Here is a 26,326-nt window from a genome sequence, read left to right as displayed (position 1 = left end):
AAAAAACTGGCTTCTGGCTAACAGTTGTGGTAAATATTTGTAATAATTAACAACAAAAACTAACACCTGAAACCCCACCTCTTTAAGGAATATCTAGGATAGGATAAAGTAATCCTTCTAACCCCCCCCCCCCCCCCTTAAAATATTTAGATGCACTATTGTAAAGTGGTTGTTCCACTGGACATCATAAGGTGAATTCACCAATTTGTAAGTCGCTCTGGATAAGAGCGTCTGCTAAATGACTTAAATGTAAATGTAAAATGTAAATCCAACCCAGTTCAGAACTATTGCCTTTTTGAGTGAACTTTGGAAGTTGTAAGTCCTTCGTCCAAAGCTTGTTGAATGCATGCACTGAAACAATCAGAAAACAAAAAAAAGGTAGAAATTGAGTTATTTCTCACAATTTGAAAGATAAACATCTCCTAAATCCAACCACATTGTCCGATTTCAAAGAGGCTTTACGGCGAAAGCATAAAGTTAGGTTATGTTAGGAGAGTACATTGAAAATAGCTGTGTGTAATGTTTTGTCAATTCAAAGACAGGCGTCACCAAAAGCGGATAACCAGCTAGAATTATGCACCAACCTTTGACAATCTTCCTCAGATGACACTCCTAAGACATTATGTTACACAATACATGCATTTTTTGTTCCATCAAGTTCATATTTATATCCAAAAACAGCATTTTACCGAAGCGGTGAAAATCTGATTTTTTTTTTCTCTCAAATGCTTCCGGTGAACAACGTTACAAATCACAAAATTACTATTCGATAACATTGGTAAATTATAATATTGTCATTCAAATATTCATAGTTTAACATTTCGTAAATGCTACTGCATTGCCAGATTTCAAAATAACTTTACTGGGAAATCACAATTTGCAATAAACCGGGTGCTGTGCTAAGAACAATAGGCTAGGCTATACAGCTTAGCACCATCTTGTAACCATGTAATATCAAAATTACTATTGTCAATATTCCCTTACCTTTGATTATCTTCATCCATTGGCACTTCCAGGAATCCCAGGTTCACTACAAATGCGGTTTCTTTCAACAAAGTTCATAATTGATGTCCAAATAACTCCAAGTTGTTAGCGCTTCGGTAGGCTACTAAAAAGTAGCGCGGGGGGGGGGAAGTCACGGCGAAAAGTAAAAAAAATAATCTATTTACGTTTGTTCAAACATGTCAAACGTTGTTTAGCATCAATCTTTAGAGCCATTTTTAACGTGAAACATCAGTAATGTTTCAACCCGACCTCTCCTGTGTCTTGAAAAACGTCTTTGAAAAATGTATCGCATCACATGATTACGCAGGTGCAGCCAATAATGAAGTGACGACATCCCAGGGAGGTCAACTTCTCTTCCTTGTCATCCGGTCTCTGTTCATCATAGACACTTCAAACAACTTTATAAAGATCGTTGACATCTAGTGGAAGCCGTAGGAGTTGCGAAATGAATCCTTTCTCACTGTGGTATCTAATAACAATGACAAAAAAAAATAGTACAGCCACAAAATTATTATTTTTTCTCAGGTTTTTGCCTGCCATATGAGTTTTGTTATACTTACAGACACCATTCAAACAGTTTTAGAAAATTCAGAGTGTTTTCTATCCAAATCTGGTAATAATATGCATATCCTAGCTTCTGAGTTGGTGTAGGAGGCAGTTAAAAATGGGCACATATTTTTTTCAAAATTCTCAATACTGCCCCCTAGCCCCAACAGGTTAATATGGCAATTCATATAATTTTTCCCAAATAAATTGTTACTACCAAAAAATGCTGGGTTAAAAATAAGCCAATTTGGGTCATTTAGATCAATATTGGACAAACTCAGCATTGGGTTAATTCAACCCAGTGGGTTTGGGTTTTGCTTCTTACCCAGTGCATTGGGTGAGCCCTTTACCCAACTGCTGGGAAAATTAGACTATATTGCTGGGTTAAAACAACCCAGTGTGTTGGGTTGAGACATAAAACCATCACATTGGGTTGGGAGATAATTTTTTTATGTAATACTTCGGTGTCATCCTGCTTGCATATTTTTGCCTTCTCTACCATCCCTTCCCTTTCCTACTGTACACACACAATCAAGACACAATGTTGAACTACAAATAATAAATTATTATTGCCTGCATTTCAGAACATGGCGCCGACAGACATGGAAGCTCTGCTTCTAGCGGCTAAACAATTTAGCAGTATTTTGTTTTTGTGTGTGTTATTGCTTACAGTATTAGCCCAGAACATTTTTTGTTTTGTTACATACAGCCGGAAATAACTTTTGGATATCAGAGCAGCGGTAACTCATCAGCATACCGACCAGAAATACGACTTTCCTGAATTGGGTCCTTTGTTCGTACCCCGCAAGGCAATTGAATTTATCCCAGAGGCTGCTCCAAGACGAATCCGGCGGAGAAGAGGTATTCAGAGTGGACATCTCCGACTCAGGAGGCGTGCACACCATCCACCACTTCTGAGTATATTACTGCTAACGTTCAGTCCCCGGACAATAATGTAGACAAGTTCAGTGCAAGGATCTAGTTCCAGAAAGACATCAGGGACTGTAACACACTCTTGTTTCATGGAATCATGGCTCTCTCCGGATATACTGTCCCCGTCCATACAGACAGGAATAAAGAACTCTTCGGGAAGAAGAAAGGCAGTGGTGGATGTTCCATGACTCATGGTGTGATTTGTGATAATGTACAGGAACTCAAGTACTTTTGTTCACCCGACCTAGAATACCTCACAATCAAATGCCAACGTATTACCTCCAACATAATTCTCTATGGTTTTAGTCACAGCCATTTGTATTCCCCCTCAAGCCGATACCACAACGGCCCTCAAGGAACTACAGTGGACTTTATGCAAACTGGAAACTATATATCCAGAAGCCACATTTACTGTAGCTTGGGACTTTAACAAAGTAAATTTGAGGAAAACGCTACCAAAGTTCTATCATCACATTGCCTGTAGTACTCGCACTTCAAAAAATCTCAAACATTGTTTCTCTCCCTTCCGGGATGGCTACAAGGCCCTTCTCCGCCCTCCCTTTGGCAAATCAGATCATGACTCCATTCTGCTCCTCCCTTCCTATAGGCAGAAACTCTAAGAGGAGGTACCTGTGCTAAGGTCTATTCAACGCTGGTCTGGCCAATTGGAGTCTATGCTTCAAGATTGGTTTGATCATGCAGACTGGGACATGTTCCGGGTTGCCTCTAAGAATAACATTGATGTATACATGGACACGGTGCCTGAGTTCAGGAAGTGTATAGGGGATGTTGTTCCCACTGTGACTATTATAACCTACCCAAACCAAAAACCGTGGATAGATGGAAGCATTAGCGCAAAATTGAAAGCGCGAACCACTGCATTTGGGGTGGCAGGTAGCCTAGTGGTTAGAGCATTGGACTAGTAACCAAAAGGTTGCTAGATCAGTCCCCAAGCTGACAAGGTAAAAATCTGTCGTTCTGCCCCTGAACAAGGAAGTCAACCCACTGTTCCTAGGCTGTCATTGTAAATAAGAATTTGTTCTTAACTGACTTGCCTAGTTAAATAAAGGTTAAAAAAGAAGAAAAAAAGGAGCATGCACAGACCAGCTGGCTGGAGTGTTTACAGGCATATTAAATCTCTCCTTATCCCAGTCTGCTGTCCCCACTTGGTTCAAGATCAAATCAAATTGTATTTGTTACATGAGCCAAATACAACCGGTGTAGACATTACCGTGAAATGCTTACTTTCAAGCCGTTAACCAACAATTCAGTTTTAAGAAAATAGAGTTAAGAAAATATTTACTAAATAAACTAAAGTAAAAACTAAAAGAAAAAATAACAATAAAATAACAATAACGAGGCTATATACAGGGGGTACCGGTACCGAGTAAATGTACAGGGGTACAGGTTAGTCGAAGAAATTTGTACATGTAGGTAGGGGTAAAGTGACTATGCATAGTTAATAAACAGTGAGTAGCAGCAGTGTAAAAACAAAGGGGGCTGTCAATGCAAATAGTCCGGCTGGCCAATTGATTAATTGTTCAGCAGTCTTATGGCTTGGGGCTAGAAGCTGTTAAGGAGACTTTTGGACCTAGACTTGGCGCTCCGGTACTGCTTACCATGTGGTAGCTCATAGAACAGTCTATGACTTGGGTGTCTAGAGTCTTTGAAAAGATTTGAGGTCTTCCTCGGACACAGCCTAGTATATAGGTCCTGGATGGCTGGAAGCTTGGCCCCAGTGATATACAGGGCCATACGCACTGGCCTATGTAGCACCTTATGGTTGGATGCCGAGCAATTGCCGTATCAGGCGGTGATGCAACCAGTCAGGATGCTCTCGATGGTGCAGCTGTTGAACTTTTTGAGTATCTGGTGACCCATACTAAATCTTTTCAGTTTCCTGAGGGGGAAAAGGCATTGTCATGCCCTCTCCATGACTGTCTTGATGTGTTTTGACCATAATAGTTTGTTGGTGATGTGGACCGCAAGAAACTTGAAACACTCGACCCGCTCCACTATAGCCTTGTCGACGTGAATGGGGGTGTGTTCGGCCCTCCTTTTCCTCTAGATCATGATCAGCTCCTTTGTCTTGCTCAAGGTGAGGGAAAGGTTGTTGTCCTGGCACCACACTGATAGGTCTCTGACCTCCTCTCTATAGGCTGTCTCGTCGTCGGTGATCAGGCCTATCACTGTTGTGTTGTCAGCAAACTTAAGGGCGAGGGAGAGCTTTTTACATGTCTCTGTGTGTGGAGTACAGGTGATCTAGAATTTTATAAGACAACTGCTGGGTCTGCCCAGGGAGAACTTCTGATTGAGTTGGTTGGAACCTCTCCAGTGTGCTGACAATAAACAATGACTCATTTAAGATTGACTTCAAGTGTCCCTGTGTCGAACGCGACTTTGAAAAAAAAAAATATCTCGTAGTAAAACGTACTGTTAGCTTGCTAACGTTAGCTGGCTGGTTCGCTAGCTAACGTTATGTGTATGCTCTCCACTTTCTGGAGGACCGAGTTTTGAAATTAGTGGAATTCGAGTATGAGATCTAAGGAGATGGAGAATACACCAATCTAGATTACATCGTCAAACTAAGGAACCATGCATGGCAACCATGATGTATACTGATAAGATTTTCTAATTTTGACAGAAAGTGGTTTCATTTCAACTGTACTGTTAGCTAGCTAACGTTAGCTGGCTGGGTTTCTAGCTAACGTTATGTGTATGATCTTATTCTTTGTATCTCAGACACATAGCGCTACTTCCGGCGACGACAGAGATGGCCGCCTCGCTTCGCGTTCCTAGGAAACTGCAGTATTTCTTTTTATGTGTTATTTCTTACATTGTTACCCCAGGAAATCTTAAGTTTTATTACATACAGTCGGGAGAAACTATTGGATATAAGAGCAACGTCAACTCACCAACATTATGACCAAGAATACGACTTTCCCAAAGCGGATCCTCGGTTTGGTCCACCACCCAGGACAATGGATCGGATCCCAGCTGGCGACCCAAAACAATGGCGCCGCAGAGGGGCAGATGGAGTAGTCTTCTGGTCAGGCTCCGTAGACGGGCACATCGCGCACCGCTCCCGAGCATAGTACTCGCCGATGTCCAGTCTCTTGACAACAAGGTAGACGAAATCCGAGCAAGGGTTGCCTTCCAGAGAGACATCAGAGATTGTAACATTCTTTGTTTCACAGAAACATGGATCACTCAGAATACATCATCAGAGTCGGTACAGCCACCTGGTTTCTTCACGCATCGCGCCAACAGAAACAAACATCTCTCTGGTAAGAAGAAGGGCGGGGGTGTATGCCTTATGATTAATGAGACATGGTGTGATCATAACAACATACAGGAACTCAAAGCCCTTTGTTCACCTGACCTAGAATTCCTTACAATCAAATCTCGACCGCATTATCAAGAGAATTCTCTTCGATCATAATCACAGTCATGTATATCCCCCCCAAGCAGACACATCAACGGCCCTGAAATAACTTAATGTGACTCTATGTAAACTGGTAACCACATATCCTGAGGCTGCATTTAGTGTAGCTGGGGATTTTAACTGGGCTAATCTGAAAACAAGGCTCCCTAAATTTTAACAGTATATCGAATGCGCGACCCGGCTGGCAAAACCCTGGATCATTGTCATTCTAACTTCTGCGACACATACAAAGCCCTCCCCCGCCCTCCTTTCGGAAAATCTGTTCACGACTCCATTTTTTTGCTCTCAGCCTATAGACAGAAACTAAAACAGGACGCTCCCGTGCTCAGGTCTGTTCAACGCTGGTCCGACCAATCGGATTCCACGCTTCAAGATTGCTTCAATCACGTGGACTGGGATATGTTCCGCATAGTGTCGGACAATAACATTGATGAATATGCTGATTCGATGAGCGAGTTTATTAGCAAGCGCATCGGTGATGTACCCACAGCGTCTATTAAAACCTTCCCCAACCAGAAACCATGGATTGATGGCAGCATTCGCACAAAACTGAAAGCGCGAACCACTGCTTTTAATCAGGGAAAGGTGACCGGAAACATGACCGGCCCAGATAGCATCCCCAGCCGCGTCCTCAGAGCATGCGCAGACCAGCTGGCTGGTGTGTTTACGGACATATTCAATCAATCCTTATCCCAGTCTGCTGTTCCCACATGCTTCAAGAGGGCCACCATTGTTCCTGTTCCCAAAAAAGCTAAGGTAACTGAGCTAAATGACTATCGCCCCGTAGCACTCACTTCCGTCATCATGAAGTGCTTTGAGAGACTAGTCAAGGAACATATCACCTCCACCCTACCTGACACCCTAGACCCACTCCAATTTGCTTACCGCCCCAATAGGTCCACAGACGACGCAATCATCATCACACTGCACACTGCCCTAACCCATCTGGACAAGAGGAATACCTATGTAAGAATGCTGTTAATCGACTACAGCTCAGCATTTAACACCATAGTACCCTCCATACTTGTCATTAAGCTCGAGACCCTGGGCATTAAGCTCGAGACCCTGGGTCTCGACCCCGCCCTGTGCAACTGGGTCCTGGACTTCCTGACGGGCCGCCCCCAGGTGGTGAGTGTAGGAAACAACATCTCCACCATGCTGATCCTCAACACTGGGGCCCCACAAGGGTGCGTTCTCAGCCCTCTCCTGTACTCCCTGTTCACCCATGACTGTGTGGCCATGCACGCCTCCAACTCAATCATCAAGTTTGCAGACGACACTACAGTGGTATGCTTGATTACCAACAACGACAAGACGGCCTACAGGGAGGAGGTGAGGGCCCTCGGAGTGTGGCATCAGGAAAATAACCTCACACTCAATGTCAACAAAACAAAGGAGAGGATCGTGGACTTCAGGAAACAGCAGAGGGAGCAGCCCCCTATCCACATCGACGGAACAGTAGTGGAGAAGGTGTAAAGTTTTAAACATTCCTTGGGGTGTACAGTGTAGGGGAGTAAGAGGGCAAGGGGAAATGTGGTGGAGAAAAGTCTTTAAACTGAATTGATTCAGCATAATCCAGCCTTAAGTATATGCAATTGTCTGTAATTGATGAGTTAGTTAGTGTGTGTGTTTGTGTGCGTGCGTGCATGTTTTTGTGTGTGTGCACATGTCCTTGTCGCAGGGAGTACCAGAAGCTGGTTTGTCACTAACTGTAGGCACATGGGGCCCACCGAGTCGGCGTCACAGACAGGATGAGAGCACGTCTGGGGACCTCACATCTGTCAACACTTTCTATCTGCCTGTCTGACACTGCCTTTAATTAACCCCTCACAGAGACCACAGCTCTGGCTTTACTGGAAATACAGCTAATTGATTGGCTTTGAAGCGTCATGAGGAGCTCTTGTGGCGCTCTCTGGTGTTGCTATGAAGATGTTTCAGATTTATCCTATATCCTTTTCATATTTCAGTACAGAACACTACATTACTACATGTTGCTATACAGTCAGAACTCAGGCTGAATTAAATATTTTGACAGATTCATAGGCTTAAATCCAAAGCATTCCAATTTGCAAATGCATTATATTAAGTCTTTGGACCCTTAGCTGACTAAATTGAGTTATTGTCCTTTCAAAAAGGTAGCTTTATGTCTGTTAAATGTGAATATAGCCAGCAGGGTTGGGATCAATTCCATTTAAATTCCAGTTAATTCAAACACTAAACCAAGTTCAATTCCAAGTGTTCCTCATTGAAAAGAATTGAAGAGATTTGGAATTGGAATATCAGTGTACTTCCTGAATTGACTGGAATTTAAATGGAATTGACCCCAACCCTGATACCCAATATATAATTTAAACAACCTTTAACTGGATATCATAAGGTGAATGCACCAATTTGTAAGTCGCTCTGGATAAGAGCACCTGCTAAATGACGTAAATATAAATGTAACTTCAGTCCCAATTGATTCAACAGACTTGAATGCCACCTAGTGGAACACACATGAACATATACACTAAGTGAACAAAACATTAAGAACACCTTCCTCCAAACGCTTCCCACAGTTGTGTCAAGTTGGTTGGATGTCCTTTGGGTGGTGGACCAGTTAAAAACCCAGCTGCATTGCAGTTCTTGACGCAAACTGGTGCGCCTGGCACCTACTACCATACCCCCATTCAAAGCCACTTAAATCTTTTGTCTTGCCCATTCACCCTCTGAATGGCTCACATACACAATCCATGTCTCAATTGTCTCATGGCTTAACCTGTCTCCTCCCCTTCATCTATACTGATTGACCAGGTGAAAGCTTTGATCCCTTATTGATGTCACTTGCTAAATCCACTTCAGTCTATAAACCTATTCACACGGGACTAGAATTACTATAGAACGTTGGTAATGTAATTGTTACCCAAGCATGTCCATTTTTCCAGTGGAAGATCCAGACGGGATTAGTTTTACCAAACTGGCCAAGCAATTCATTTTTTTCATCATTCAAAATTGACCGTTATGACGAAAGCCTGGAGGCCCTTCTAGCTGTGAAAGTCAAAATAATAATGCATATCAATAAGAACCATGAACTGAAACCTTTTCAGACATTTAATTTCCTGATATATTTGGCAATTTATTAATTCATTGGCACAATATCATCCACTTCATCTTCTAAAAGAGAAGTATGGCACTAGGAAAGTTGAAATGTGACAAAATAGTTAATTAATCTGTAGCCTACGTGCATATCACTTTGTTTTAAGAATTAATTTGTTCCTGTATTCTAACCCAAACTGGGTGCAAAGAAGGGGTGATGATATGTACAGGATACGTATTATCACAGGACCTGGAAGTTTGCTGAAAAACAGTAGGTTTTTAGGGCTGGGATAATAACCTTCCTACCAAGTAAAAATTACTGATATGGCGGATTTGGACGGGAGTAATGTGGTGATTTGTGTGCGTGCACATAATTACATTATTACATTACTTGAGCTCCCCCAGTAAAACTTATCCTGTCCAAATAGGGTTTATGTTATGGAAAGAGTAGATATTCTTAATGTTTTTTACACTCAGTATAAGTAACTTCATGTATTGCCAAAAGCAGCTGCACCAATGATCTCTATAAGGATTCTAAAGTATAGACTTACTTGTGGGGGGAAATCACCTCACTTGGAAGACTATTACAAAACTGTTTGACAACTATATCTTGAGTGTGAGATGGAAAATAATTATGAACAGTTACAACAGTAGTTGGCACGGTTTATAAATGGCACAGTCAACTGTGTCAAAAATCAATCTCTCTTAGTAAATGTGCTGGAGAATTTAATAAACAGAGAGAGAGGAACGCATATCACGTCTGCACATACGCACACACACACACACACACACACACACACACGCACACACACAAACATTCAGTCCTCTGGGGAACATGCTAAAGGAATGCTACAGGGAAGAAGAGGCAAGCCAGCCAGGATGCTTTTCCCTCCAAATGTCTTAGATGCCTCATCTAGGAGAAAAAGCAGCACTGGGTGACAAAGTCTCAATCACTGACAGGCATGGAGCTGAGGGCCACAGAAGCCTCTTAAGGTAATCCCACTGTGGGCTGACTGGGCTGTGCTGACTCATTTCCTCTGGGAACAAGAGCTCGTGGCCCAGGCAGGCGCCGACAGGCCTCTGCACTCTGCAAGCCGAAGGGTAGGCAGGGGAAGCCGCACGAGCCATCAACTTAATTATCCTCTCCCATCCAACTAGTGCCTCCACACAGTCAGCACCCATTTACCTGGAGGAACCCGAAGCCTACGTGTCTGTGCCAAAATGTCTTGCATCTGAATCCTGCTTGGCAAAACAAAACTTCTAGCGTCAGACAAGGTGTTAATTCATTAACCCCTGGTGCTTTGTTCAAGCCTATCTCTGTGACAGCTGTTTACAATTGCACCATATATTTTAATTTGCTCGTGTAGGCTTCGGTCTATAAACAACAGCAGCATCCTGACAGATATATATATATATATGACTGGCAATAACAACGCTGAATTATGACATGGCATATCCCGCTAGCATCCAGGCTCTGAGATGGTCCAGGGCAGGATTTGTCAAACTACACAGTGCTCACTCCCTCTGACTGATTAACTGAAGACATTGCCAGTCCGGTGAGAGCAGAGAATAGATGATGAATGACGTACATTGTCAAACAGAAAACAACTCCGGATCAATTAAGGTGACAGAACATAATACAGCACCAGTTCTTTACCGTTACAACAGCACAGACAACAACTAGAGTCTTGAAAGTGAACTTCGCCAACTTTGTGAAAAGAACAGCCAAAAATAAGAAATTAACTCTGAAGGGTGCTGTGGCGTGCAGTCACAGTGAGGAAAACATATTCCATTTGCATATGGCGACAAATGTTTGTCTATTTCATCAGCTCATTGGTTTTACTAGGCTCTTTGGGCTGCATTGTTAAGTGGAGAGAATGGGTTTGATTTAAATGAGAATGAGACTATTAAATTCATCATGGATGCTTTAATGCTGCTGGGATGCTGATTCGGCCCCTTCTTTCCCATTCTGAAGCTGTGAGGCATGTTGAGTGATCTCCCAGGTACCCCTAAGCTCTGTGATAAAGTTTCCTCTAGGTACAGATCTCGAATCAACTTCCCCTCCCCCAATTCTTATCTTAACCATTAGTCGGGAAAATGATAAACTGACCCAAGATCAGTGTCTAGGGTCAACTACTCCTACTCATGACAGAAATCACCATGGGAAAACAAAATGGCTACCCAGCAATTATATCTCCTTGAGGCAGCACTCTAACCTCTCAGCTGTCCAAAGGAAATGGCAGGCTCATAATAATCCTTGACATCTATGCTTGCTACCTTCAAAGAGTAGGGAAAAAAACACTGCATTTGTGTGGGAACAACCGAAGATGTGAGGCCGGTGCCGTTTTGTGTCCATAACTGCTGTCTAAATATTATTTCAGAAGCTGCCCCTGGGCCGTGCATCTTGGAGCATGTTGCTCACTCCAAATACTTTTAGCTAAGGTACAGACGAGAGGCTATACATTTGCTACTAATTTAGGTCCTACGGCTTGAGTGTAAGCCTGGTCTTCCTCTCTAGCTCCAAAATGAGCTCATACCACAACAAATGACCTCCAGAACAAACAGTAGTTGAGCCGAATGACCCCTATAATCAAAACGGACAAAATAATGAATAAATAGAATACAGGGACTGTGTTCAACATTCTCACAAATCCTGCAGGGAGGAAGGAGAGGGGAAACGAGGTGGGTCTTTCCCTCTGTTCTTTGAACTGTTCATTGTTTTCTTGTCAACCTTTTAGATAGGTCTATTGTTACCGTGACTGGTGTTCTGGATTCCCATTCAAAACGGAGCTTGTTCACATAAACCTTGAGGTTTGAGGGTTCGTTGAGCCGACTGGGTGGCTTTCACGAGAGAATAAGCGCAGGGTCGCGTTGGACAGGGACCAGTAGCCGCTCTCTAACCTGCGTTGGCCGGGACCTAGACTCGGTGGTGAGGACTTCTTTCCTGGCAATGGAACATGGGTCAGTACAGTACCCAGGATGTCTCTTAGATTTCCATCATACATACTTATAAGGCATTGGATGTCGTATCAGTAGATATCCCTTCAAATGTGCCACTTTGCTAAAATTAAGTTAAGAAAGGTTATTTTCTCAGCATACAGTCCAATATTTAAGACCTGATATCTGTTTTTATAACCAAACCAAATCCAGCTATTGTAACCACATAAGCAATATCATGATATCACATCCTGAGACATCATTATCATGATCAAGTGGGTTATTTGAATGAAACATTACAAATGTGTTTCGGCTTTCATGGCCTCAATCCACTTAGCAGACACAGTGGAAAAGCTGTAGACTACATAGAACATCCTCACTTTTAATAGCTTTGCTTACAAAACACCATGTCATCCTCTGGCTTATTCAACCACACTAGTCTGATGTTGCGTCAGTTTGTGAGCTTTTAAACGACAATATAAGTAAATAGTTCTAATGTGGCGTCACCCCTGAAGCATTTAGCTGCTGCGCTCCCGACATGACGATGCCGCCGTGGTCTCTTTTGTGACAGGGATGAGACCAGACTGGAGCTGGAGCTTGTCTGAAGCGGCTGCCAACTTTCCCACCCACAGAGCTGCAGGCACAACCTGACTAACATGCAACGTTCTCCTAACCCTCGTCTCCATAACAGCAGACTTAATTGGATACTGCTGCAACGTTGCGTTCATGATTAAGGGGTGATAAGTGGGTGGTCTGGGTAGTGTAAAGAGAGTGACTCGCTAGTGGCTATCTTATCCATAACCACCCAGAGCTCTTTTCACACACACACACACACACACACACACACACACACACACACACACACACACACACACACACACACACACACACACACACACACACACACACACACACACACACACACACACACACACACACACAAACAATTAAGGCTTATGTCCACCTCTTCCCCATCCTTCTCTTCATAACATGATGGACCTTCACCCGGTGCTCCAGAAGATGGCAGGAGTGGCACTAGAGTGTCCTTGGAAAAAGTATTAGACACCAGAGCATCAGGTTGTCAGTAACCTCTGTTCTTCCTGGGCCTTCGTATTGCCATAGACGCCTGCTGCAAAAACTTCTGCTGTCTTGTGAAGAGCCAGATCTGACAACAAAACACATGTGGCTTTTGATGGGAGGCCCAAAATGTCCACCATGGTGTCATCTCCATGTATAGCACATCTGGTCATCTTAATAAGTGTTCTTTCCACACAGAGGGATGTTTTATGGATGCTTTCTTCTGATGGAGGCGTTGTCATCCTTTTATTGTAAATCCACTAAACAGAGCCAAGGAGTTTAACATCGCTTTGAAATGACCGAAAGGTCTATTTTTGAATGTTCTCGTCATGTCAGACCCTAAACAATGCCTCATACTGACGATTACAACAATAAAACAGAATAGAGAGGCTCCCTGAACATTGGCCTCAAATCCACAATCTGCTGTTCATTTTTTCACCCAAACGGTAGCCTTCACCGCCTTTTCTGTTATACAGCAGTAACTATTCCACTATTACACCTTTGAGCACCATTTTGCGGATACGGTTATGAACCCGAGTTGCCTTTGAATTCCATCCAGATTCCACCTCTTGGCTGAGAATAGCAGAGCGACCCCCAGTGGTGTGATTGCATAAACATAGGATTAGTACTCTTATACCTGCCAACTTTTTTACGCTCCCCTAGTTTTTAATGGGCCAGGGAGGTGTTCTCTATTATGGTGGTGTAAAATGGAGAAAGAGGGGAGTTCCACTCCTGTGGCTTTCATTGCCACAACACTGAGTGGACTCACTAATGAGAAATAGACAAAGACATGGTGAAAGAAGAGGAGGAAAAACCTCTCTCTCTCAAACGTAAACAAATACAATGACTAGCACAAGAGTAACATTTACAAATGGAAAAAGCTAACCATTAATTTCAAGGTAAAGGGCTTGGGATATCTACACCTATTAGAGCAGCATATTATTGTCAATCTCTGTAGGCTTTCATGGGCATACTAAATGGTTTATTTTTAAGTGCAGTATCTTGCCCATAAAGTGTCTACTATTTCCAAGGCAAAAACGTACAGGCAAATGTAATTGTCTAGGTAGTAGGGCCTGTGCAAGGTATAAATAGAGGGAGAGAAAGACAAAGAGTGTGTGTGTGTGCGTGTGTGTTCGTGTACAGTACATGTGTGTGTCCTGAGTTTGCTGACACACTACAAAGCTACTGTAGCACTGCGGCCAGTGCCAGAGCATAAAAATCCTTTGCTTTCATTTCATGTAGAACATCACCATATGTTAATGCAGGTAGTCTATTACCCATTAGCCCAGTTAATAGAATGCAGAATGTCAGCTGAGCCATTGTATTTGTGTATTTTTAAATGATGCATTCATTGAGCCCAAATCAAGAGGCTTTGGGCTTTATCACCACAAGCCAGAGGTTGTCATTTTAGTAAACAGACTTCTACGCTCTTTGGGATGTCACGTCTGTTCTTTTCTGGACAAAGAAAATACTTTCAAATACTTCACAAATACCAGGTTGTATCTAATATTATTAGGAGAGGATATTCCAGGCATTAATTTGAATCCTTTTTCTATTTCAGACACACACAGACAGAGACAGCAGACACACGCATGCACACACAATGGCCATGTCAGTATAAGTTGCATAAAAAGCGGAAATTAGCGAATCAGCCTACTTCTCTGTATTATATAGCTCCGTTGGGGCATTTGCTCCGTTTCCCTGTGTTTTATTATCCTTGTGCGGTTTGTAATTGCTAATAAATGCTCTCACTGGCCTTTTCTCAGGTCAGGCCTAGTGTATTGTCATTTTTCATTCACAACTTCAAACGCTTCAATCGTTAAAATCTGTACAGGAACAAAGCCACAGAGATGGTGGTAACTGGAGATGTTTTTACAGTGGTTCCCTTTGGGTTTGCGTTACCGCACCAGCCAAGCATGGGAACGAGAGACGGAGACCGACTTGGAGGGTTGAACTTACATCAGACGAAACAGGTTTTACTCCCCTAGGTTTAATATTGGGACACAGAGGCAAACCACCTCTGATCCCATACAGAAATAACACTATGGCTGGTGCTGCAAAAGTTGGTTGTGTTTTACTGTAAAGTAAACCCTTTTATGTATACATCCTTAAAGCCTTTATAACAGCTACATAAGACATTATAAAAGGTCCACCATCTATGTTTAAGTATAGGTAGGTTCGCGGTGTCCACACATGTCCTATGAGCAATGCGTCATAAAATAACAAGCAGTTAAGTGAAATGAGTTTTATCATCCAGACCCTCAAAAGACCCTCATTCAGGTCTCATAAAGTTGTTTACACACTAATTGAACAGCCTTGTTCAACTGAAACAGCTCAGGAATTGAGATAATACCTTTGTGCATTGACTTCATCCTCCACTAACCCCCACCCCCTCCCTTCCTCCAACCTCCAGACTAGTACAGGTGCACATACAGTATGTCATATAAGGCCATCGGATGATCCTAAATTCATTAACCAATACAATTGTGTTGCCTCAATACAATCCTAAACCAAAGATGCACTGTGTCAAAGGTCAGAGTTGAGACAGCAGAATCCAACCAAAGACAGTACAGTATGAAGATAGGCAGAAACTGCATCTTCAATAGAAATCCCCGATCATACTTGTAGGCGATGTCATGGCAACCGTTGGCTTGCTAAGATCATGCGTAGAAACACGTCATCAGGTGTAACGGTCGTCTCGCGCCGAACTGCGCATGTGCAATCCGTCAGCACAAAGGCACTCCTTCAATATAAAGTTGTTTGTGATGAAAATGAATGTCAAAATGTCACTTTCACAAGGTTGGAGTAATGTCATGTACGAGGACTGTCTCGAATCTAGGTTGTCCTTTTAGATTTCAAGAACATTTTAAACTAAGGCAGATTTTTTTCACTTCACTCACTAACTTCCCAAACCCCGGCCTGGTCTGTTTGGTCTGTTTCACAAGTATTCCCGGAAGTTTTGCGATGTTACGCATCTGGGTTTAGAAACTCTGTGATCCAGCTGTACACAAAAGCCTTATAAAAGCCTTACTGGCAACAGCAAGTTTCTGTGGGAATGGGGGTCTATGACCTCTTACAGTAGTCTGTCCTTGGATCCTGAGGGTCATATGAATTAGGTAAAGGGGATACTTAGTCATCAAGTATCAACCATACATTTATGAAGGCCAGGACACATCCTTACGTCTGTGACAGGACAAATCAGGTTAAACATTACAAGACACATGACCCCATTACTGTACCTTTTACTGGCATACTTTTCTTTTTGTATGGAAATACACATCTCGTAGAAGATGTAGCTGTATTTAGATTTAAATTTTAAACAACAGGTTTGAACAAAGTCTAAAGACACGTTGCAATGAAGAGAGTGGTTAGTGATCTGCATCAACAGCCTATATCAGCAAATTGTAATGTGCTGTATCTTCAACCCCTGTATCCTTTCCACGAGCTGTAAAATGCATGACTTCCGGTAAATTTTGCACTTATTTAATCCCAAAAGAGAAACAATATGTTGGCCTTTCCTCTAAACTACTTAATTTACATGTCCAGAGTTGTTTTAATGGATCCCTGACAGTTTGTGGCTTTCCAAAGTGGCTTTTGCAGAGGCTTGGGGATTGGGAGGGCTTGTACTGCAGGTATCAAGAACAAAAACGCTCAAAGAACTGTCTAATCATACACACACACACATACACACACACACACACACACACACACACACACGGATATGTATTCTGTAATCCTTTCGTAAACTGACAAAAGTTCTATGAAAGGAAAGGACGTATATAAAGTTTATAAAAAGAGCAGACAGAGACATCCAGATAAGTGATCTGACCGATTCCCAGTCAGGTCCTGACGCTCTGAACTTCACAGCATCTCATAATATGGCTACTAAGTAACTGCAGAGATGAGACAAAATTACCAGTGGTGAGAGAATAGTCACAGTATCGCACTGGGTAAAGTAAAAACATCACAAACTTGATAATTTTGTCATAACATCAGATCCTATAATAAGAAACATCAATACATGGGATACTCATATTAGATAGAAATATGCATTTTTTACTATGTAGTAAGTAAGGGATTTTGTTGCATATTCAACACCGGCTTTCCATGTTTCAGAATGCTCTGGAATTACAACTTCCAGAATCATATCCAGAGGTCTTAGCATTTCTGGTGGGTTTAAAATAAAATTTCTGGGATCTGTTACAGCAGGAATTGGTGAGTTCTGGGTACTTGGGCAATAATAGTGATTGCTGTTTCATATCATTCCAAGTAGGGCAATGTAGAATACAATTTCTCTCCACAACTTTAGTATATTTTCCCCAGAAAACTTTTTTAAAGTTCCTCATTCTATAATAAAACTTTGGTCAAAGCTTTGTTTGAGAATCAGAAATACACATCAGAAGCTGCATTTGTGACATGCACAAATGCAAGCTATCGGCTTTTATGAGGGTGTTTCAACATAACTTGTGTCCCAAATTGTATCTGCCCAATCAAGAAAATGCAAAATTTCACCTTTGGAACATCAAAGAAGCATTGAGTGTATTTTATGAGCACTGGTTTCCTCTTTCAGATTCAGTAATATAAACTATGAATCCTTATCTATGTCAGCTTATCTAATGATATCGTACCATGATGTATCATATTTCAGTACATGCTTGCTGTTAGTTTCAAGGTACATCTACTAATAAACAGTAAGTAAGCCATCAACAAGTTTCTGGCCATTTTGCTGAGTTATTTGCAGTGGTGAAAAAAGGACCCAAATTGACATACTTGAGTAAAAATATAGATACCTTAATAGAAAATTACTCAAGTAAAAGTCAAAGTCACCCAGTAAAATACTACTTGAGTAAAAGTATTTGCTTCTAAATATACTTAAGTATCAAAAGTAAATGTAATTGCTTAAATATACTTAAGTACCAAAAGTAGAAGTATGAATCATTTCAAATTCCTTCTATTAAGCAAAGCAGATGGCACCATGTTCTTGTTTTTTAAATGTACGGATAGCCAGGCGTACACTCCAACACTCAGACATTTTCAAACGATGCATTTGTGTTTAGTTAGTCTGCCAGATCAGAGGCAGTAGGGATGACCACGTGTTCTCTTGATAAATGCATGAATTGGACCATTTCCCTGTCCTGCTAAGCCCTCAACATGTAATGACTACTTTTGGGTGTCAGGGAGTGTAATGAAGTAAAAGTTATCAAAAACATAAATATTAAAATGAAGTGCAGATACTCCAAAAATAACTACTTAAGTAGTACTTTAAAGTATTTTTACTTAAGTACTTTACACCACTGGTTATTTGAAAAACGTTAGAAGTGTAAGTGGGAAGTGCTGCCATATTTACTGTATGCTCTATTAAGAAGTCAAAATATCCACTTCAACGTGCCAAGTTTTTTCTTTCTTTCTTTTTTCTTGGGGGCAATTTGATGAAAACTGCTGTGAATAGAACACAGTTCAAAATCCCTTTAGATTAAATAACTTCTAACTTTCTTTTTCGCATGTAACCTGTCTGTAACGCCCTGGCCATAGAGAGGGGTTTTTTGTTCTTTATTTTGGTTAGGCCAGGGTGTTACATTGGGTGGGCGTTCTATGAGCATTTTTCTATGTTGGTTTGCTTCGTTGATTTTGGCCGTGTGGCTTCCAATCAGGCACAGCTGTAGAGTGTTGTTGCTGATTGGGAGTCACACATAAATGCCTGTTTTTCCGTTGGGGTTTTGTGGGTAATTGTTTCTGTTTAGATCATTTCCGAACAGGACTGTTTTGCTGTTGGTTATTTTGTATAGTGTTCTGACATTAATTAAATACAATCATGATGAACACTAACTCCACTGCGCCTTGGTCTACTCTCTCTCCCGACAGCCGTTGTCACAGGATCCAACGAAAGTGGCGCCCCTCCTCGGTCGGGCGGCGCTCGGCGGTCGTCGTCGCCGGGCCTATTAGCTGCCACCGATCGTTGTTTCTATGTCGTTTAGTTTTGTCTGTCTGTTCCGCACCTGTTTTGTGTATGTCATTAGTGGGGACTTATTTAATGTGTGTTTTCAGTTGGGATTTTGTGCGGGATTGTTTATTGTCCACGTTGTGTGATCGACAGTTTTTTTTTGTAGGATTTACCGGGCTGCGCTCCTTGCCTTAGGAATTATATTTTGTGCTGTACGGGCGCAGTTAACAAGTACTGGAACTTTGTATAGCGCCCTGTGCTTTTCGGCGTGTGTGTGAGTAAGGATTATTAAAAGACACTCACCTCCAGCACCTCTGTCTCCTGCACTTGATTCCACCTATCAGCCAGTCCAAGTCCGACGTGACAGCCGTTACACTGTCAAGAAAAATAATAACAAAAGTATCATATTATAAGATAAACCATTGAGGCATTAAAGACATCCCCACACCTGAGGTCATTCTAATATTACTCTTTGTTTGAGGTAATCAGAATTAAAGGGATCACACAAAAGTTTAACATGTTTATGCAGGAACTGAAATGAGATGCTTATGAAAAGTCAATTATTCAGGAGGAGACTAGCCTCCAGGTTTGGAAGCCCATTTTCCATGAGAGTGGAGGGTACAAGGCAGATTTTGAGTGGGAGAATGAGCCTGTTGGTTTTATTTTTTATACAGCCGTGAGCCGAAAGAAGTCTCATTCTGGGTGGGGGTAAAATGGTGGTGGGGAGAGGCTTTTGTGTGTGAGACTATAGGGGTGCTCTGGGGTGAATTTACAACAAAGGGGTAGTTAAAGCAATGTTATTGTACATCTCTTTCATTTGGATGAACATGCACAAGGATTCGTTTCACTGAAGCAACAGGGATTTATTTTGAATCAGCTATACCAAAGAAAGCATGAATTGAGTGAAGCAAGAGGTGTGTTTTTACTGAGTTGCAAAGGGACAGTTTAAGTTAGGGGCAGACCAGGGTTCAACTCGTATATGTTTTCTTTAAAATACTTTAGCTGCACTTCAACTTCCCTGACTATTCAACATCCAATGGAATAGTCCCATAATTGCAAACCCAGAAATCTAGCGCTCCTGGCAGGCTTAATCAAACAGTCAAAAGTATTTTAAACAAAATGAATACTAGTTGATCCCTGGATGTCTGGTTAGGGGGAGATGCTGGGTGGTAGCCTGGAGCCATGACAGGGCTGTGTCAGGTGCAGAGGAGAGGTGCACTATGGGAAGCCCATTCACCAGACCAGGGTGGGCCTGGTCCTGGGAGGCTGTGTTGTGCTGTTTTGATTTATCTGTGCAGAAGATTGTCATGGCCTGGGAGAGAAGCGTGTTGGGACCTGCGGCATCCACTGGCCAATTACATAATTGGGAAAGGTGGCGCGCAAGTCCAAAACACTGTCTGCTTTCTTTCCCTGGGAAAGTCAGAACGTCAGCGAGGGACTGACCGAAGCAGTCTAACTTGACACTGGCCAATAATTCTTTATTGGGTTTAGGGCACCGTTTGGCAATAGTCCAAAATACTGTGCTTTTGACTTGCAATGGCAAATTTGTCTGATGTCTAAATGGCACCACGACATTGGATGTCTATCTTGACAAACATACAGTATTACATTTTGCTATCTGTGTGTTCTCATTTGTGACCTTTGGTTCAAACCCAATGAAATACACCAAAACAGACTGCTGCAAAAAGTATACTCCACCCCTTTATGGGTACTGTAGTCTGAAGTCAATCTGAAGCTTACTCTGTTAAATCTTTCTTGAAAGCAGAAAACTGGGGCACTTCTTGTTCTCCATGGTCAAGCTACTTTCTTTTCAAGCCTTATCAACTGCACTTACCTTTTTAGAACATTGGTTTGATGCCGAGCAGGGGCAAAACAGCTGCTGGTTTACATCATCTCTATTTACATTACAAACGGAAAGGATTCTCCCTCTCCTCTATTGCCATGTCTCCATCAATTGTGACCCTCTACCCATGTACAAGGAAGCGTGAGAAATTGGGAAAAGAGGGGAGTGGAAGGTAGGTAGGAGGATGGGGGTAATGTATGTCTGGTGTAGTTAGGGAGGGTTTTGTGTTCTTTCCCTTCATGACGGTTGCTGTGGCACTGTGGTACTGTGTCGGCCTTTACCCTGCTGGGCTGGCATTGTAGAGGAGGTTGATGCCTCAGCGCTGGCACAGCAAGCTCTGATAGTCACTGCCGAGTCGGCCTCGCTACAACGCACTCCATTCCTCCTCCGGTTGAGGCTTGCCCTTTAGAGCACATTAGATAAAGAGTCAAAGGAAAATAAAATAGTGACATTGGACAGCCTTATTGCGTTATTTGTCAAGGGGGAGAATTGGGAAATGCAGATCTGTCTATTGAGCAGACTTTGCGGTTTCAAAAGGTTATTCTCTCTAGGTAATCGTATATCGAAGCGCTGGACACGCTTTTGTTTGTAGAAAATGGTGTGTTATTTTCCCTCTTCCTCTGGTGATCAAACCACCAAACCTTTTGAGTTTGTGATGTCACAGGTGGTTTCTCTTACGGAAACTGTATCATCTCTGACGATTGAATCATGCCGCTAGTATTTCATTTACTTTCACAGATGGATACCTGAACCAAACAATTATAGCTGCCTCCTACAAGGCACCAGTTTAATTAATCTAAGTGAATTTCAAAAGGGCTGAGTTGAGACAATTTGCCCTGTAAAGCAACTGAAAAAAGAGAGAATGAGAGCCCAGGTTACTCTACCCTTTGACAGGGTAAAGATCCACGATCTTTAATCTCAGCATCCAGTAGGCCACGGATACGACTGTCACCTCCTATTAAATCAGTTGTAAACAAAAAGATACAGAGGGTGTGATTATCTAGAAGGGATTAGTGCCTACGTCACGGAATTAAATACAGTCTCCTGTTAGTCAAAAACATAATGTGACAGCTTCTGTGTAAATAGGTGATATGACGACTTTGACGTGAATGAGGCCCACGTGTGCCAGGCTCTGCACTCTTGCAGGGGGAGAAAGTTCTCAGCCTCCCGTCTTCTTCACAGTCAGTCTTTCCCATGAGCAGGACATTCCCAATTCGCATGACGATACTCCCTGTTCACCCCGCTTCTCTTGTCTGACCTGAACGGAAGTGAACGTTTACAGGAATTTCTTCCCCTGTACTGACCTGTACCGACTCCCACCCATAAAACACTCGCTATGGTGCTACAGGGTGTGAGGGGAGGTCAATGGCAGTCCTTGGTTGGTCCATTGGGTGGGCTAGCTCTAACTCCAGAGGACATTTGCGTGTGAACCGCCATGCATATAGGAAATAAAGGGCCACAACCACCGACTTGTGCCAAGACAATTCAGTCACGCGGAGGTCGTTTCTCCTGACCCTGCACCAAGGACGAGTTGGAGAACAGAGTGGACTAAAAGCGAAACAGGGATGAATATGTTCAAAACAATGGGGTCTCAAAGGGAGGAGATGGCAGCTGGCTGTACTTTGACATCAACACGGGGTCAAAAGGCCCATTGAGGACCACCTAACATTAACACACAAAACAAACACTAGAGGAACAAGACAAATCTAGGATTTGCTACTGTAGTGGGAGAGAGGAAGAGCTGCAGTGGGCACTCAAATGTGGCCCTACGGTATAGAGGCGAACATCTAACAGACCTTGCCACAGTACAATGCTCAAATGTGCCATGTTTTGCCTCACACCCTACTTGTTTTTTTCTCTCTAATAAAATTATTGTGACATAGTAATATCAAGATACTGTAGTTTAGGCAGAGATGTATTCAGATAGCTGTTGGATTTTTAGGATTCAGTGGAGTACCAGTGCGAGGACAGCACTGTAGCTGAGTAGTGACTGTCTGCTGCCATAATCACACACTATAAACTGGCCAAAATGTCCACGAAAAGTGAAACAAATACAACAAATTGCTTAGTCATGGAATTACATTCATTGAGTGAATATAAGGGACAAACTCAAATAGTTTTTGCCCTTTCGTTAGATTGCTGACGCTCACACGCAAACATGCGCATGCACACACATATAAACAACACACACTCTGAGGTGGGGTCATGGTCCTTTTACATCTAACTGGGGCGTGGCCAAACCAAGACCAGCGGCTCCCCTCGTTTGTGAAAGCAGGAGTTTTAATGAATATTTTGGAAGCCATTTTCACACAGGGTTATGCTCTCTAATTTGCTTTCCTGGAAGGCTGATTCTTTTAGGTGTTTTCAATTTGTATACAAGAGATTTACTGATTGTGCTCCCGGCACAACTTTCAGACAGGCGTTCTCATCAACGTCAAGTAAACATATTACAAATTATAGACATTCACGAAAGACTGTGTTTGTGTGTCATGCCAAGATGACCAATTTTGTGACATAATCTCCCACTTTATCCTTTAAACATGCTGAAACTCATGGTATACCTTGTTTCATAGGAGGCACGGTCTCTCAAGCAGAAAGTGATGATCACACTGCTATTATATCACATAACAAGTGTGAAAGCCTGAAAGTAGCTTGTGTGGGTTGATTCTAAATCGTACAGCTGAATGGTGTAGTGATAGGCAGGCCAGCCAAGCACGTGCTATTTATTAAGGGGTAAGCAGATTCCCAAATGGGCTTGAAGATAACCACAATAAATCCCTATCCTCTCAATCGCAGTTTGGGGGCACCCCTGGCTTTATCCCAAACCCCCCTCTCTATTCTCAGAGTCTTCCAAACTGTTGAATTGCTGATCTTGGTGGAATCCAATGATACAACATCTGAGCATCGACAACGTATTTAAAATCTGCTGGATATTTGGAGGTGGAAGGTACTGGGTTTGAGCAGAGGCAAACAATACTCATATCCTATCTATAATTAATTTTCAACAATAACTTAGAAAAGACATTCAAAAAAATGTAATGCGACATTCTCAATTAAATCCGTCTTAAATCTGTCTGATAATTAACCGTGGGATGGGGATTAAGGAGAGACCTTATCTCCTGTTGAGAATGTCCATGCCAATCAAGGATTTCCATCCTGAGGGAGGTGAATTTGATGTGCCTGTGGAACCTCCCTGTGACATCTGACATCTTTCCCATTTGCCTCCCCCTCGGACAAGTTTGAGGGTGACAAGGAAAGGGTCCCGTGTTTGACTTCGCAGTGTGACAGATACTGTCCTACCATACCTGTTAAGGGTTCACCAGCTAATTATAGCTCTCTATTACCCATCTGCCCATCATCAAGAGGGGATGCGTGATTCCCCAGTGCTTTCCCGTCATTAAGAGCTGGGATTTTTAAAATTTATTTTTTATTAATGTATTTCACCTTTATTTAATCAGGTAGGCTAGTTGAGGACAAGTTCTCATTTACAACTGCGACCTGGCCAAGAATAAAGCAAAGCAGTTCCACACATACAACAACACAGAGTTACACATGGAATAAACAAACATACAGTCAATAATACAGTAGAAAAAGTCTATATACAAGGCAATATATAGGCCATGGTGGCGAAGTAACTACAATATACCAATTAAACACTGGAGTGATTGATGTGCAGAAGATGAATGTGCAAGTAGAGATACTGGGGCGCAAAGGAGCAAGATAAATAAATAAATACAGTATGGGGATGAGGTAGATTGAATGGGCTATTTACAGATGGGCTATGTACAGGTGCAGTGATCTGTGAGCTGCTCTGACAGCTGGTGCTTAAAGCTAGTGAGGGAGATATGAGTCTCCAGCTTCAGTGATTTTTGCAGTTCGTTCCAGTCATTGGCAGCAGAGAACTGGAAGGAAAGGCGGCCAAAGGAGGAATTGGCTTTGGGGGTGACTAGTGATATATACCTGCTGGAGCACCTGCTACGGGTGGGTGCTGCTATAGTGACCAGTGAGCTGAGATAAGGTGGGGCTTTACCTAGCAGAGACTTGTAGATGACCTGGAGCCAGTGGGTTTGGCGATGAGTATGATGCGAGGGCCAGCCAACGAGAGCGCACAGGTCGCAATGGTGGGTAGTATATGGGGCTTTGGTGACAAAACGGATGGCACTGTGATAGACTGCATCCAATTTGTTGAGTAGAGTGTTGGAGGCTATTTTGTAAATGACATCGCCAAAGTCGAGGATAGGTAGGATGGTCAGTTTTACGAGGGTATGTTTGGCAGCATGAGTGAAGGATGCTTTGTTGTGAAATAGGAAGTCGATTCTAGATTTAATTTTGGATTGGAGATGCTTAATGTGAGTCTGGAAGGAGAGTTTACAGTCTAACCAGACACCTAGTGTCACGTTCTGACCAGTAAAGGGGTTATTTGTTATTGTAGTTTGGTCAGGACGTGGCAGGGGGGGGGTATTTGTTTTATGTGGTTCGGGGTTTGTTAGTATATGTGTTTATGTAGAGATGTGTTTGGTTAGAGTATTTCAGGGTTATGTTCTTTATTTCGTATTTCTATGCTCCGTCTATGTTGTGTATTTCTTTGTTGGCCTGGTATGGCTCTCAATCAGGAACAGCTGTACATCGTTGTTGCTGATTGAGAGTTATACTCAGGTAGCCTGTTTTCACCTGTCCCTTTGTGGGAAGTTGTTGTTGCATAGCTGTGTGTTTAGCCTGCAATCCTGTTCGTTCGATTGTTTTCTTGTTTTGTTTGTTACGTGTTCAAATAAAGTCACTATGAGCACTCAACCCGCTGCGCCTTGGTCCACTACGTACGACGACCGTTACACCTAGGTATTTGTAGTTGTCCACGTATTCTAAGTCAGAACCTTCCAGAGTAGTGATGCTGGACGGGTAGGCAGGTGCGTGCAGCGATCGGTTGAAGAGCATGCATTTAACCTGTCTGGGCCAGTGGGACGCTTGCGTCCCACCCTAATCAACAGCCAGTGGAATCGCGTCGCGCTAAATGCAAAACCTCATAAATGCTATAACTTCAATTTCTCAAACATATGACTATTTTACACCGTTTTATAGATACACCTCTCCTAAATCGAACCACGTTGTCCGATTTCAAAAAGGCTTTACTGCAAAAGCAAAACATTAGATTATGTCAGCAGAGTACCCAGCCAGAAATAATCACACAGCCATTTTCAAAGCAACTAGCATGCATCACAAATACCCAAAACACAGCTAAATGCAGCACTAACCTTTGACAACCTTCATCAGATGACACTCCTAGGACATCATGTTACACAACACATGCATTTTTTGTTAGATAAAGTTCATATTTATATATAAAAACAACATTTTACATCGGTGCATGACGTTCAGAAAAAACTTTTCCCTCAAATGCTTCCGATGATCAGCGCTACAATTTACAAAATTACTATTCGAAAACATTGTTAAAATGTAATATTGTCATTCAAAGACTTATAGATTAACATGTCTTGAATGCCATCTCTTTGCCAGATTTAAAAATAAC

At 42.3% G+C, this 26,326-nt stretch overlaps 1 long non-coding RNA gene across 1 annotated transcript in view; it reads right to left on the bottom strand.

Moving 5' to 3' along the window:
• The window catches only part of LOC123724376 (uncharacterized), a 63,343-nt gene that overhangs the window by 16,754 nt on the left and 20,263 nt on the right, over window positions 1-26,326 (bottom strand). Inside the window, exon 2 of the long non-coding RNA XR_006756888.1 lies at window positions 19,263-19,334. This is a non-coding gene — a long non-coding RNA (uncharacterized lncRNA). The remainder of the gene's footprint in view (window positions 1-19,262; window positions 19,335-26,326) is intronic.

The sequence above is a fragment of the Salmo salar genome, chromosome ssa10 (genome assembly GCF_905237065.1).
Source record: "Salmo salar chromosome ssa10, Ssal_v3.1, whole genome shotgun sequence".
Classification (NCBI taxonomy): domain Eukaryota; kingdom Metazoa; phylum Chordata; class Actinopteri; order Salmoniformes; family Salmonidae; genus Salmo; species Salmo salar.
This window is presented reverse-complemented; position numbering and strand designations above follow the sequence as displayed.